This window comes from Vigna unguiculata, chromosome 11 (assembly GCF_037176805.1).
Source record: "Vigna unguiculata cultivar grain cowpea cultivar isolate G323 ecotype 2 chromosome 11, ASM3717680v1, whole genome shotgun sequence".
Lineage (NCBI taxonomy): Eukaryota > Viridiplantae > Streptophyta > Magnoliopsida > Fabales > Fabaceae > Vigna > Vigna unguiculata.
Genome location: NC_140802.1, coordinates 23347734 through 23364571, shown reverse-complemented (window position 1 = coordinate 23364571; position 16838 = coordinate 23347734).

Genomic DNA, 16838 nt, shown 5'->3' with positions numbered 1-16838 from the left:
ACAAGCAAGAAATTTGAGAAATTATTTAAAACGAGAAAATGGAAACATAAAAGAAGATGGAATGAAAATTGATAGACATCACACTTCCAAGAATGGAAGATAAGCCTAAGACTTGAAACACACAAAGGGATAAAGGACCCTTGATTAAACTCATGGATTCTTGAATCACTCAAGAACTTAGGAGAATCACTCTCACTAAGATAGATGAGATAAAACGCGTTTATTTTCTGAATAAAACTCAGCTTGCCTTCATTGATGAAAATGATTCAACTTATATCGGAGCTTTAACCATCAGAATTACAAAAGACACATAAATTTCAATATCATCCCGCTAAAAGCTATTAATTAATGATCCACTCAAGCTAATAATGATCCGCTACCTAATGGTTGATTGTAACTGAATTTAAGGCTACCAAAAGTCATCCACAAACTTTGAGCAAAGGTCCTCTTGATCTTCCAAAGGTTGGTTCTTAAGTTGGCATATGGACCCTTATTTCAACTTGAAGATAAAGCAAAACTAAAGCCCATTAATTGGTTAAGCACAAACACAATTTGGTCAGCCAATTTTACAAAGCATTGGGCCCTTATTTAAATACAAGAAACTGGATCAACACGGCGCATTAGTCATCCTCCATTTGACCCATATGCAATTCACATCATACCCTCCTTCTTCGAGAAGATTTGTCCCGAATCTTAAGACACTAGTTTTAAAGTAAGTTTTTATAATGATCTTGTGAAGGAATTTTATTTTTTCACAAGTTGAAACTAATTCTCTTCTTCCAGGATCAAATTCAACTTGATATTTGTTACTTTCCAATGGTTGCAATCCGTCGATAACATTTTTTGGCAACAGTGCCCCACCTTGATATGTAACATTAAATAATTCCATGTGTTGTCTTTGACGAATTTGCTTCTTATCGACGGACCAAATGCATGATAAAGCACTATGAACAAGCTTCCTTTTCAAACATGGAAGTTCGTGTATTTCCTTCACATGCTTATCCTTTTGTTCCTGTAAAATGACATCACAAACTGTAGAAGAAAAAACATTGACGAATAAACTTTCTCTAGTTCCATTTCTTTTTCTTTATTTTCCCTTCCTTCTGCAGTTTCTATTACTTCTTTTTCTATTCTTTCTTTTTCTGTTTTCTCCTTCAGCCTACGTTGATCCTTACTGACTTGTCTTGGTCTCATATACTTGTACTTCTTTTGATGTCCCTCATGCCTCAAATAAAGGGAACGTTCATCAAGATGTAGTGTTTTAAAATAAAGCCATTCCCATCCCAAAAGAAGATGACAAGAGTCCATGGGAGCAATATCACATAATACTTCTTTCACACATTGCCATGTACTGAATTTGATCCATGCTTGATCCAGATGAAAGGTTGCTGGTAACTGGAGTTTCTCCACCAAACTTTGGTTCACAACATTGTTTTCGCTTCCGTAATGGAATGCAACTAAACATGGATGGCCTTCGGTTAAACACTTTGTATAATAAACTTCCTTTCCTATTCCAAATCTAGATGGCCAGGCTGTGAATCCACAACGTTCGATTCGTTTGACTGATCTATCATTGTTGGAATGCTAACAAGCAAGAAATTTGAGAAATTATTTAAAACGAGAAAATGGAAACATAAAAGAAGATGGAATGAAAATTGATAGACATCACACTTCCAAGAATGGAAGATAAGCCTAAGACTTGAAACACACAAAGGGATAAAGGACCCTTGATTAAACTCATGGATTCTTGAATCACTCAAGAACTTAGGAGAATCACTCTCACTAAGATAGATGAGATAAAACTCGTTTATTTTCTGAATAAAACTCAGCTTGCCTTCATTGATGAAAATGATTCAACTTATATCGGAGCTTTAACCATCAGAATTACAAAAGACACATAAATTTCAATATCATCCCGCTAAAAGCTATTAATTAATGATCCACTCAAGCTAATAATGATCCGCTACCTAATGGTTGATTGTAACTGAATTTAAGGCTACCAAAAGTCATCCACAAACTTTGAGCAAAGGTCCTCTTGATCTTCCAAAGGTTGGTTCTTAAGTTGGCATATGGACCCTTATTTCAACTTGAAGATAAAGCAAAACTAAAGCCCATTAATTGGTTAAGCACAAACACAATTTGGTCAGCCAATTTTACAAAGCATTGGGCCCTTATTTAAATACAAGAAACTGCATCAACACGGCGCATTAGTCATCCTCCATTTGACCCATATGCAATTCACATCATACCCTCCTTCTTCGAGAAGATTTGTCCCGAATCTTAAGACACTAGTTTTAAAGTAAGTTTTTATAATGATCTTGTGAAGGAATTTTATTTTTTCACAAGTTGAAACTAATTCTCTTCTTCCAGGATCAAATTCAACTTGATATTTGTTACTTTCCAATGGTTGCAATCCGTCGATAACATTTTTTGGCAACAGTGCCCCACCTTGATATGTAACATTAAATAATTCCATGTGTTGTCTTTGACGAATTTGCTTCTTATCGACGGACCAAATGCATGATAAAGCACTATGAACAAGCTTCCTTTTCAAACATGGAAGTTCGTGTATTTCCTTCACATGCTTATCCTTTTGTTCCTGTAAAATGACATCACAAACTGTAGAAGAAAAAACATTGACGAATAAACTTTCTCTAGTTCCATTTCTTTTTCTTTATTTTCCCTTCCTTCTGCAGTTTCTATTACTTCTTTTTCTATTCTTTCTTTTTCTGTTTTCTCCTTCAGCCTACGTTGATCCTTACTGACTTGTCTTGGTGTCATATACTTGTACTTCTTTTGATGTCCCTCATGCCTCAAATAAAGGGAACGTTCATCAAGATGTAGTGTTTTAAAATAAAGCCATTCCCATCCCAAAAGAAGATGACAAGAGTCCATGGGAGCAATATCACATAATACTTCTTTCACACATTGCCATGTACTGAATTTGATCCATGCTTGATCCAGATGAAAGGTTGCTGGTAACTGGAGTTTCTCCACCAAACTTTGGTTCACAACATTGTTTTCGCTTCCGTAATCGAATGCAACTAAACATGGATGGCCTTCGGTTAAACACTTTGTATAATAAACTTCCTTTCCTATTCCAAATCTAGATGGCCAGGCTGTGAATCCACAACGTTCGATTCGTTTGACTGATCTATCATTGTTGGAATGCTAACAAGCAAGAAATTTGAGAAATTATTTAAAACGAGAAAATGGAAACATAAAAGAAGATGGAATGAAAATTGATAGAAATCACACTTCCAAGAATGGAAGATAAGCCTAAGAGTTGAAACACACAAAGGGATAAAGGACCTTTGATTAAACTCATGGTTTCTTGAATCACTCAAGAACTTAGGAGAATCACTATCACTAAGATAGATGAGATAAAACTCGTTTATTTTCTGAATAAAACTCAGCTTGCCTTCATTGATGAAAATGATTCAACTTATATTGGAGCTTTAACCATCAGAATTACAAAAGACACAATAATTTCAATATCATCCCGCTAAAAGCTATTAATTAATGATCCACTCAAGCTAATAATGATCCGCTACTTAATGGTGGATTGTAACTGAATTTAAGGCTACTAAAAGTCATCCACAAACTTTGAGCAAAGGTCCTCTTGATCTTCCAAAGGTTGGTTCTTAAGTTGGCATATGGACCCTTATTTCAACTTGAAGATAAAGCAAAACTAAAGCCCATTAATTGGATAAGCACAAACACAATTTGGTCAGCCAATTTTACAAAGTATTGGGCCCTTATTTAAATAAAAGAAACTGCATCAACACGGCGTATTAGTCATCCTCCATTTGACCCATATGCAATTCACATCATACCCTCCTTCTTCGAGAAGATTTGTCCCGAATCTTAAGACACTAGTTTTAAAGTAAGTTTTTATACTGATCTTGTGAAGGAATTTTATTTTTTCACAAGTTGAAACTAATTCTCTTCTTCCAGGATGAAATTCAACTTGATATTTGTTACTTTCCAATGGTTGCAATCCGTCGATAACATTTCTTGGCAACAGTACCCCACCTTGATATGTAACGATAAATAATTCCATGCGTTGTCTTTGACGAATTTGCTTCTTATCGACGGACCAAATGCATGATAAAGCACTATGAACAAGCTTCTTTTTCAAACATGGAAGTTCGTGTATTTCCTTCACATGCTTATCCTTTTGTTCCTATAAAATGACATCACACACTGTAGAAGAAAAAACATTGACGAATAAACTTTCTCTAGTTCCATTTCTTTTTCTTTATTTTCCCTTCCTTCTGCAGTTTCTATTACTTCTTTTTCTATTCTTTCTTTTTCTGTTTTCTCCTTCAGCCTACGTTGATCCTTACTGACTTGTCTTGGTGTCATAAACTTCTACTTCCTTTGATGTCCCTCGTGCTTCAAATAAAGGGAACGTTCATCAAGATGGAGTGTTTTAAAATGAAGCCATGCCCATCCCAAAAGAAGATGACAAGAGTCCATGGGAGCAATATCACATAATACTTCTTTCACACATTGCCATGTACTGAATTTGATCCATCCTTGATCCAGATGAAAGGTTGCTCGTAACTGGAGTTTCTCCACCAATCTTTGGCTCACAACATTGTTTTCGCTTCTGTAATCGAATGCAACCAAACATGGATGGCCTTCTGTTAAACACTTTGTATAATAAACTTCCTTTCCTATTCCAGGTCTAGATGGCCAGGCTGTGAATACCAAATGATGTGAATCCACACCGTTCTATTCGTTTGACTGATCTATCACTGTTGGAATGCTAACAAGCAAGAAATTTGAGAAATTATTTAAAACGAGAAAATGGAAACATAAAAGAAGATGGAACGGAAATTGATAGACATCACACTTCCAAGAATGGAAGATAAGCCTAAGAATTGAAACACACAGAGGGAGAAAGGACCTTTGATTAAACTCATGGATTCTTGAATCACTCAAGAACTTAGGAGAATCACTCTCACTAAGATAGATAAGATAAAACTCGTTTATTTTCTGAATAAAACTCAGCTTGCCTTCATTGATGAAAATGATTTAACTTATATAGGAGCTTTAACCATCAGAATTACAAAAGACACATAAATTTCAATATCATCCCGCTTAAAGCTATGAATTAATTATCCACTCAAGCTAATAATGATCCGCTACTTAATGGTTGATTGTAACTGAATTTAAGGCTACCAAAAGTCATCCACAAGCTTTGAGCAAAGGTCCTCTTGATCTTCCAAAGGTTGGTTCTTAGGTTGGCATATGGACCCTTATTTCAACTTGAAGATAAAGCAAAACTAAAGCACATTAATTGGTTAAGCACAAACACAATTTGGTCAGCCAATTTTACAAAGCATTGGGCCCTTGTTTAAATAAAAGAAACTGCATCAACACGGCGCATTAGTCATCCTCCATTTGACCCATATGCAATTCATATCATACCCTCCTTCTTCGAGAAGATTTGTCCCGAATCTTAAGACACTAGTTTTAAAGTAAGTTTTTATTATGATCTTGTGAAGGAATTTTACTTTTTCGCAAGTTGAAACTAATTCTCTTCTTCCAGGATCAAATTCAACTTGATATTTCTTACTTTCCAATGGTGGCAATCCGTCGATAACATTTCTTGACAACAGTACCCCACCTTGATATGTAACAATAAATAATTCCATGCGTTGTGTTTGACGAATTTGCTTCTTATCGACGGACCAAATGCGTGATAAAGCATTATGAACAAGCTTCCTTTTCAAACATGGAAGTTGGTGTATTTCCTTGACATGCTTATCCTTTTGTTCCTGTAAAATGACATCACAAACTGTAGAAGAAAATACATTGAAAAGAATAAACTTTCTCTAGTTCCATTTCTTTTTCTTTACTTTCCCTTCCTTCTGCAGTTTCTATTACTTCTTTTTCTATTCTTCCTTTTTCCGTTTTCTCCTTTAGCCTACGTTGATCCTTACTGACATGTCTTGGTGTCCTAAACTTCTACTTCCTTTGATATCCCTCATGCCTCAAATAAAGGGAACGTTCATCAAGATGGAGTGTTTTAAAATGAAGCCATGCCCATCCCAAAAGAAGATGACAGGAGTCCATGGGAGCAATATCACATAATACTTCTTTCACACATTGCCATGTACTGAATTTGATCCATGCTTCATCCAGATGAAAGGTTGCTGGTAACTGGAGTTTCTCCCCCAAACTTTGGTTCACAACATTGTTTTCGCTTTCGTAATCAAATACAAATAAACATGGAAGGCCTTCGGTTAAACACTTGTGTAAGAAACTTCCTTTCCTATTCCAAATCTAGATGGCCAGGCTGTGAATACCAAATGATGTGAATCCACAGGGTTCGATTCGTTTGACTGCTCTATCATTGTTGGCATGCTAACAAGCAAGAAATTTGAGAAATTATTTAAAACGAGAAAGTGGAAACATAAAAGAAGATGGAAAGGAAATTGATAGACATCACACTTCCAAGAATGAAAGATAAGCCTAAGAGTTGAAACACACAAAGGGATAAAGGACCTTTGATTAAACTCATGGATTCTTGAATCACTGAAGAACTTTGGAGAATCACTCTCACTAAGATAGATGAGATAAAACTCGTTTTTTTTCTGAATAAAACTCAACTTGCCTTCATTGATGAAAATAGTTCAACTTATATAGGAGCTTTAACCATCAGAATTACAAAAGACACATAAATTTCAATATCATCCCGCTTAAAGCTATTAATTAATGATCCACTCAAGCTAATAACGATCCGCTACTTAATGGTTGATTGTAACTGAATTTAAGGCTACCAAAAGTCATCCACAAACTTTGAGCAAAGGTCCTCTTGATCTTCCAAAGGTTGGTTCTTAAGTTGGCATATGGACCCTTATTTCAACTTGAAGATAAAGCAAAACTAAAGCCCATTAATTGGTTAAGCACAAACACAATTTGGTCAGCCAATTTTACAAAGCATTGGGCCCTTGTTTAAATAAAACAAACTGCATCAACACGGTGCATTAGTCATCCTCCATTTGACCCGTATGCAATTCACATCATACCCTCCTTCTTCGAGAAGATTTGACCCGAATCTTAAGACACTAGTTTTAATGTAAGTTTTTATTATGATCTTGTGAAGGAATTGTATATTTTCACAAGTTGAAACTAATTCTCTTCTTCCAGGATCAAATTCAACTTGATATTTGTTACTTTCCAATGGTTGCAATCCGTCGATAACATTTCTTCGCAACAGTACCCCAGCTTTATATGTAACAATAAATAATTCCATGCGTTGTGTTTGACGAATTTGCTTCTTATCGACGGACGAAATGCATGATAAAGCACTATGAACAAGCTTCCTTTTCAAACATGGAAGTTCGTCTATTTCCTTCACATGCTTATCCTTTTGTTCCTGTAAAATGACATCACAAACTGTAGAAGAAAAAACATTGACGAATAAACTTTCTCTAGTTCCATTTCTTTTTCTTTATTTTCCCTTCCTTCTGTAGTTTCTATTACTTCTTTTTCTGTTCTTTCTTTTTCTGCTTTCTCCTTCAGCCTACGTTGATCCTTACTGACTTGTCTTGGTGTCATAAACTTGTACTTCTTTTGATGTCCCTCATGCGTCAAATAAAGTGAACGTTCATCAAGATGGAGTGTTTTAAAATGAAGCCATGCCCATCCCCAAAGAAGATGACAAGAGTCCATGGGAGCAATATCACATAATACTTCTTTCACACGTTGCCATGTACTGAATTTGATCCATGCTTCATCCAGATGAAAGGTTGCTGGTAACTGGAGTTTCTCCACCAATCTTTGGCTCACAACATTGTTTTCGCTTCCGTAATCGAATGCAACTAAACATGGATGGCCTTCGGTTAAACACTTTGTATAATAAACTTCCTTGCCTATTCCAGGTCTAGATGGCCAGGCTGTGAATACCAAATGATGTGAATCCACAGCGTTCGATACGTTTGACTGATCTATCATTGTTGGAATGCTAACAAGCAAGAAATTTGAGAAATTATTTAAAACGAGAAAATGGAAACATAAAAGAAGATGGAACGGAAATTGATAGACATCACACTTCTAAGAATGGAAGATAAGCCTAAGAGTTGAAACACACAAGGGGATAAAGGACCTTTGATTAAACTCATGGATTCTTGAATCACTCAAGAACATAGGAGAATCACTCTCACTAAGATAGATGAGATAAAACTCGTTTATTTTCTGAATAAAACTCAGCTTGCCTTCATTGATGAAAATGGTTCAACTTATATAGGAGCTTTAACCATCAGAATTACAAAAGACACATAAATTTCAATATCATCCCGCTTAAAGCTATTAATTAATGATCCACTCATGCTAATAACGATCCGCTACTTAATGGTTGATTGTAACTGAATTTAAGGCTACCAAAAGTCATCCACAAACTTTGAGAGAAGGTCCTCTTGATCTTCCAAAGGTTGGTTCTTAGGTTGGCATATGGACCCTTATTTCAACTTGAAGATAAAGCAAAACTAAAGCCCATTAATTGGTTAAGCACAAACACAATTTGGTCAGCCAATTTTACAAAGCATTGGGCCCTTGTTTAAATAAAAGAAACTTCATCAACACGGCGCATTAGTCATCCTCCATTTGACCCATATGCAATTCACATCATACCCTCCTTCTTCGAGAAGATTTGTCCCGAATCTTAAGACACTAGTTTTAAAGTAAGTTTTTATTATGATCTTGTGAAGGAATTTTACTTTTTCGCAAGGTGAAACTAATTCTCTTCTTCCAGGATCAAATTCAACTTGATATTTGTTACTTTCCAATGGTTGCAATCCGTCGATAACATTTCTTGACAACAGTACCCCACCTTGATATGTAACAATAAATAATTCCATGCATTGTGTTTGACGAATTTGCTTCTTATCGACGGACCAAATGCATGATAAAGCACTATGAACAAGCTTCCTTTTCAAACATGGAAGTTCGTGTATTTCCTTCACATGCTTATCCTTTTGTTCCTGTAAAATGACACCACAAACTGTAGAAGAAAACACATTGACGAATAAACTTTCTCTAGTTCCATTTCTTTTTCTTTATTTTCCCTTCCTTCTGTAGTTTCTATTACTTCTTTTTCTATTCTTTCTTTTTCTGTTTTCTCCTTCAGCCTGCGTTGATCCTTACTGACTTGTCTTGGTGTCATAAACTTCTACTTCCTTTGATGTCCCCCAAGCCTCAAATAAAGGGAACGTTCATCAAGATGGAGTGTTTTAAAATGAAGCCATGCCCATCCCAAAAGAAGATGACAAGTGTCCATGGGAGCAATATCACATAATACTTCTTTCACACATTTCCATGTACTGAATTTGATCCATGCCTGATCCAGATGAAAGGTTGCTGGTAACTGTTGTTTCTCCACCAATCTTTGGCTCACAACATTGTTTTCGCTTCCGTAATCGAATGCAACTAAACATGGATGGCCTTCGGTTAAACACTTTGTATAATAAACTTCCTTTCCTATTCCAGGTCTAGATGGCCAGGCTGTGAATACTAAATGATGTGAATCCACAGCGTTCGATTCGTTTGACTGATCTATCATTGTTGGAATGCTAACAAGCAAGAAATTTGAGAAATTATTTAAAACGAGAAAATGGAAACATAAAAGAAGATGGAATGAAAATTGATAGACATCACACTTCTAAGAATGGAAGATAAGCCTAAGAGTTCAAACACACAAGGGGATAAAGGACCTTTGATTAAACTCATGGATTCTTGAATCACTCAAGAACTTAGGAGAATCACTCTCACTAAGATAGATGAGTTAAAACTCGTTTATTTTCTGAATAAAACTCAGCTTGCCTTCATTGATGAAAATGGTTCGACTTATATAGGAGCTTTAACCATCAGAATTACAAAAGACACATAAATTTCAATATCATCCCGCTTAAAGCTATTAATTAATGATCCACTCAAGCTAATAATGATCTGCTACTTAATGGTTGATTGTAACTGAATTTAAGGCTACCAAAAGTCATCCACAAACTTTGAGCAAAGGTCCTCTTGATCTTCCAAAGGTTGGTTCTTAAGTTGGCATATGGACCCTTATTTCAACTTGAGGATAAAGCAAAAGTAAAGCGCATTAATTGTTTAAGCACAACACAATTTGGTCAGCCAATTTTACAAAGCATTGGTCCCTTATTGAAATAAAAGAAACTGCATCAACACGGCGCATTAGTCATCCTCCATTTGACCCATATGCAATTCAAATCATACCCTCCTTCTTCGAGAAGATTTGTCCCGAATCTGAAAACAGTAGTTTTAAAGTAAGTTTTTATTATGATCTTGTGAAGGAATTTTATTTTTTCACAAGTTGAAACTAATTCTCTTCTTCCAGGATCAAATTCAACTTGATATTTGTTACTTTCCAATGGTTGCAATCCGTCGATAACATTTCTTGGCAACAGTACCCCAACTTGATATGTAACAATAAATAATTCCATGAGTTGTGTTTGACGAATTTGCTTCTTATCGACGGACCAAATGCATGATAAAGCACTATGAACAAGCTTCCTTTTCAAACATGGAAGTTCGTGTATTTCCTTCACATGCTTATCCTTTTGTTCCAGTAAAATGACATCACAAACTGTAGAAGAAAAAACATTGACGAATAAACTTTCTCTAGTTCCATTTCTTTTTCTTTATTTTCCCTTCCTTCTGCAGTTTCTATTACTTCTTTTTCTATTCTTTCTTTTTCTGTTTTCTCCTTCAGCCTACGTTGATCCTTACTGACTTGTCTTGGTGTCATAAACTTGTACTTCTTTTGATGTCCCTCATGCCTAAAATAAAGTGAACGTTCATCAACATCGAGTGTTTTCTAATGAAGCCATGCCCATCCCAAAAGAAAATGACAAGAGTCCATGGGAGCAAATATCACATAATACTTCTTTCACACATTGCCATGTACTGAATTTGATCCATGCCTGATCCAGATGAAAGGTTGCTGGTAACTGTTGTTTCTCCACCAATCTTTGGCTCACAACATTGTTTTCGCTTCCGTAATTGAATGCAACTAAACATGGATGGCCTTCGGTTAAACACTTTGTATAATAAAATTCCTTTCCTATTCCAAATCTAGATGGCCAGGCTGTGAATACCACATGATGTGAAGCCACAACGTTCGATTCGTTTGACTGATCTATCATTGTTGGAATGCTAACAAGCAAGAAATTTGAGAAATTATTTAAAACGAGAAAATGGAAACATAAAAGAAGATGGAATGAAAATTTATAGACATCACACTTCCAAGAATGGAAGATAAGCCTAAGAGTTGAAACACACAAGGGGATAAAGGACCTTTGATTAAACTCATTGATTCTTGAATCACTCAAGAACTTAGGAGAATCACTCCAACTAAGATAGATGAGATAAAACTCGTTTATTTTCTGAATAAAACTCAGCTTGCCTTCATTGATGAAAATGGTTCAACTTATATAGGAGCTTTAACCATCAGAATTACAAAAGACACATAAATTTCAATATCATCCCGCTTAAAGCTATTAATTAATGATCCACTCAAGCTAATAACGATCCGCTACTTAATGGTTGATTGTAACTGAATTTAAGGCTACCAAAAGTCATCCACAATCTTTTTTGCAAATGTCCTCTTGATCTTCCAAAGGTTGGTTCTTAAGTTGGCATATGGACCCTTATTTCAACTTGAAGATAAAGCGAAACTAAAGCCCATTAATTGGTTAAGCACAAACACAATTTGGTCAGCCAATTTTACAAAGCATTGGGCCCTTGTTTAAATAAAAGAAACTGCATCAACACGGCGCATTAGTCATCCTCCATTTGACCCATATGCAATTCACATCATACCCTCCTTCTTCGAGAAGATTTGTTCTCGAATCTTAAGACACTAGTGATAAAGGATTGATCCCTACCAAGGATGATGGCTCATGGCACATGCTTAGAAGAAAGGGAGTTCCTTGATCCCTTCCTTTGCTTTTATTTTCTTTAGTTTAAAATTCCTTTAAGTTGGCTTGGTTGACTATTTTTGAGTTGACTTGTTGACCTTGACTTTGGGTTGACTTGTTGACTCAAAAGATTAGCTTAACCTTAAACCAACATGCTAATAAATTCCTTAATTTGCTTTTGTAGGAATAAGAAAGGAGGAGGACCACATAGGAGACACTTGGCGTCCTAAGGAAGAGAGAGAAGGAATAAGACTTTCTAGAAGCATCTAGAAAGGGGAGGCCCACATGCCTTGGACACCAAGTCTTCTATAATGTTTTAGAACCTTCCTTTGGGAGCCTTGGCCATGAAGACTTGCCACCTAGATGGCTTGGACGAAAATTCACCCATGTGCACCCTAGGATGATTTACTTTCTAGAACATGCTAGGTTTCTTTTGTAATCCTTTAACTTAGTTGTTTTGCTAAGGGGCCCATAGACTTGTCTATTTAAGGGGACCTCTAACACTTGTACAAGGGTTGAACATTTTGGAGAAATTATACACTTTGTGTTTCAACCTTTTATGAGAGCATTCCTCCTTAGGGAGTGGAGTTCTTTCAAGCCTTCTCTTGCCTTGGCAAGTGGCGGCATACACCACTCATCTTCAAGGTTGCCATGGCTTCTTCTAGCATAGCCTTGTAGTGGCGTGAATCCTCCATTCCTCCCATTTCCCTTGTTTTTCATTTTATGTTTCTTTACTCTTCTTGGTTTATATTGTTTCTATGATATGTTTTTCCTTTTGATTTCTTACTCCCCATCAATCCATTCTCCTCCTCTCTAGAACCTTGGAAAGGAACCTTCACATCTAGATAGCTTGCTATCTTAATGTCCAGTGGGGATTTCCTTGGTTTTCTTAATCAACTCACCATATTCAATAATCTCAAAAAGAAACAGGAGAATCCTTCATCATTTGCTATCTAGTGCTTTGGTTGTCCTTGAGTATGGTGTTTTCATGTTCTAACCTTGTCTTGTGTAGCTATCTTTGAATGGTCCACATAAAAACAATGCTGGCAGAAACTGTTCACGATTTTAAAAGATTAAACTGCACCTGCTCAGTTGTCCAAAAGTTACGTTCTTGATGTCAAAAGAAAGCTCTGTTAGTCTAGTTTTAAAAAAAAAATAACCAATGCATTTGGAGTTCTGTGGAGAGAGTTATGATTAAAATAGTAAGCAAAGGTCAGAGCTGCCGAGATCACCGCCAATCAACGTTTTTCAGGTTATGTTGGGCAGTTTTGGCTACTGTTTTTGTTACTCTTCTTACTCCTAAATGTTGTTGGATAACATGTCTTTGTGTTCTTAATCATTGACCTTCATTTCCAAAAGTTTAAATGCATGATAGCTACATGTTTGAGTCTTTAAATGTGTCTAACTTTTGCTTGAGTCATATGTCATATGTTAGCTTGAAGTTTTCTTATTCTTGTTATTCCAAGTATTTGAATATTGCATTCACCTTATGTCTTGTTTGATGTATGCTCCTTGGACTTGATTTTGGCCTAAAATTTGGGAACTAAGTGTCCAAGCTACCCAAAACACCTTTCTCATCATTTTGTGAAACTAGTTTTTGAAAGAAGAAAAATTTTGGTACACTTTTACAATCTTACTAAGAGCAAGATGGCTCTTTGATGAACCAAAAGTGTGTTTGTCACTAAGTGTTATGCTAGTAGTTTTCATGCTTGAGAAATGGGTGATATTGGCAAATTAGTTCCATTCTTTGACTTGGTTATGATCTTTCTTGGTGTATGCATGATTTAGGACTAGGAATGCATGTTCAAGTATTTTCCATGTCATTCTTATAATGTGCTTTTCTTGTTTTAGTCTTGTTAAAAGTTTGTCTCAAACTTTTCTTCTTTAGAGTTTAGCATTTCTTGTTTTTGTGCTTTTCTTGCTTGTCTTTAGGTACTCTTGGTTTTGTCATAGTAAGTTTGTCTTCTTGAAATTCTTGAGTGTTTGAACCGAGCCACTTGTACGCAAGAAAAGGATTTTTGAACAAAGTGTTTTCTTCACTCCTTGGAGGAGCTTTGAGTGTAGCCTTGCCTTGTTACTTTGGGAGAGTGATGTAAACACTTGGGTCACATTTTGGGTTGGAATTGGTCTCGGTTTTCATGTTGTCTAACCCCTAATTCATTTATTTTGTCTCGGATTTGAGTGTTTTTGTTGTAGGAATCATGGCAAGTTCATCAAATGCACCTACACCAAACAAAAACAATACATTGATGAGATTGCTTCGGGATTTGGAGTTATCTAGGAAGGAGGCCTTTGAACAATTAAGAAAAGACAAGGAGCAAAGTGACCTAAGAATCCAAGAGCACATTCAAAGGCTTGAAGCTAAAGAGCAAGAAAGAGAGGCTAGGAAAAGAGGGCATTTTAGGCGCAACCCATCACAAGAGAAGCAAACTCCAAAGATTCCTAAGTTCTATGGAGGAAGTGATCCCAAAATCTTCCTTGATTGGGAAGCTAAAGTTGATCAAATTTTCAATGAAAATCATGTAAAGGATCAAACACAAGTTGATCTAGTAGTGTTAGGATTTTTTGAGTATGCCAAAACTTGGTGGGATAAAGTTTGTAAAAATTATGACCAAGGGCCACCCGCGGCTTCTTGGATGGACATTAAAACTCTTATGCGCGCTAGATTTGTTCCTCCCTCCTATAGGAAGGAACTTCTTTTGAAGCTCCAAAGGCTTCACCAAGGTCCTATGTGTGTGAGTGAGTACTTTAAAGAATTAGAGTCTCAAATGTTTAGGGTTGGAATAAGAGAAACTAACAAAGAAAAAATGAAAAGGTTTGTGAATGGTCTTAGGAGAGACATACAAGACCAAGTAGAGTTGTATGAGTACTCCACTCTTCAAAATGATTTCACACTTGCTCTTAGGATTGAAACTCATTTGAAAAGAAAGAATAGGGCAAGGAAGAGTTACTCACCCAACCACTACTATAGTCACTCATGGAAGGGAAAAACTAAAGAGAAACATGATAAATTTCCTTCTAAGTCTCACCAAGTACCATCAAGTAAAAATAAGTTACCAAGTGGTCACACTCACCATTCCACTTCTCAAAGATCAAGTTCCATTAAATGTTTTAAATGTTTGGGGTATAAACACATTGCTTTGAATTGCCCAATCAAGAGGACAATGATCTTAAAGAAGAGTGATGATGAGAGTGAACATTTTTCTTCCCCTTCCCCCCAAAATACTTCTTCCCACACTTCTTCTTCAATTGAAAGGACTAAACCCTTTGAAAGTGGATTGTTAATGGTAAGGCGCCAACTAGGACAAGTTCCCAAAGAACTTGATCCTTCTCAAAGACAAAACCTTTTTCATGGAGGATGCCTTATCAATGACAAGATATGTCACTTCATCATAGATAGTGGAAGTTGTGTAAATATGGCTAGCCCAAGGGTGGTGGACAAGTTTGGCTTGAAAACCATTCCTCATGTCAAACCCTACAACCCATCATGGCTTAACAAGAAGAAATAAAAGTAACAAAACAAGTCCTCATTAACTTTTCAATTGGCAATTTTAAGGATGAGGTATTATGTGACATTGTGCCTATGGAAGCCAACCATATTTTGCTAGGTAGGCCATGGCAATTTGATAGAAAAGTTGTTTATGATGGCCATGCAAACACTTATGTTTTCTCCTCCCTAGGAAAGAAGTTCACAATCCTACCTCTCCCACCTCCACAAGAAAATGAGGACAAAAATAAAATAAAAGAAGAAAAAGAAAAAGAAAAGGGGCAAGCTTTCACCAAGGAGTTACTTGACTACAAAAAGAGTTTTTCAAAGCACGAGGTGCAACACCACTCTTCATTCTCTTCCCAAACAAAGAGAGATGAACAAAAACACAAGCAAGAAAAGGAGAGTGGCATTAAAAAGAAAGAGGGCATCTCTAAGACTAGGGATCAAATCATTAAAGATGAAGAAAGTTCTCATCAACTCAAGTCAAGCTCCATCAACAAAGACTTCAAGAATTTGAGGTCAAATTCTCTCCAACAAGGGGAGAATGATAAAGGATTGATCCCTACCAAGGATGATGGCTCATGGCACATGCTTAGAAGAAAGGGAGTTCCTTGATCCCTTCCTTTGCTTTTATTTTCTTTAGTTTAAAATTCCTTTAAGTTGGCTTGGTTGACTATTTTTGAGTTGACTTGTTGACCTTGACTTTGGGTTGACTTGTTGACTCAAAAGATTAGCTTAACCTTAAACCAACATGCTAATAAATTCCTTAATTTGCTTTTGTAGGAATAAGAAAGGAGGAGGACCACATAGGAGACACTTGGCGTCCTAAGGAAGAGAGAGAAGGAATAAGACTTTCTAGAAGCATCTAGAAAGGGGAGGCCCACATGCCTTGGACACCAAGTCTTCTATAATGTTTTAGAACCTTCCTTTGGGAGCCTTGGCCATGAAGACTTGCCACCTAGATGGCTTGGACGAAAATTCACCCATGTGCACCCTAGGATGATTTACTTTCTAGAACATGCTAGGTTTCTTTTGTAATCCTTTAACTTAGTTGTTTTGCTAAGGGGCCCATAGACTTGTCTATTTAAGGGGACCTCTAACACTTGTACAAGGGTTGAACATTTTGGAGAAATTATACACTTTGTGTTTCAACCTTTTATGAGAGCATTCCTCCTTAGGGAGTGGAGTTCTTTCAAGCCTTCTCTTGCCTTGGCAAGTGGCGGCATACACCACTCATCTTCAAGGTTGCCATGGCTTCTTCTAGCATAGCCTTGTAGTGGCGTGAATCCTCCATTCCTCCCATTTCCCTTGTTTTTCATTTTATGTTTCTTTACTCTTCTTGGTTTATATTGTTTCTATTATATGTTTTTCCTTTTGATTTCTTACTCCCCATCAAT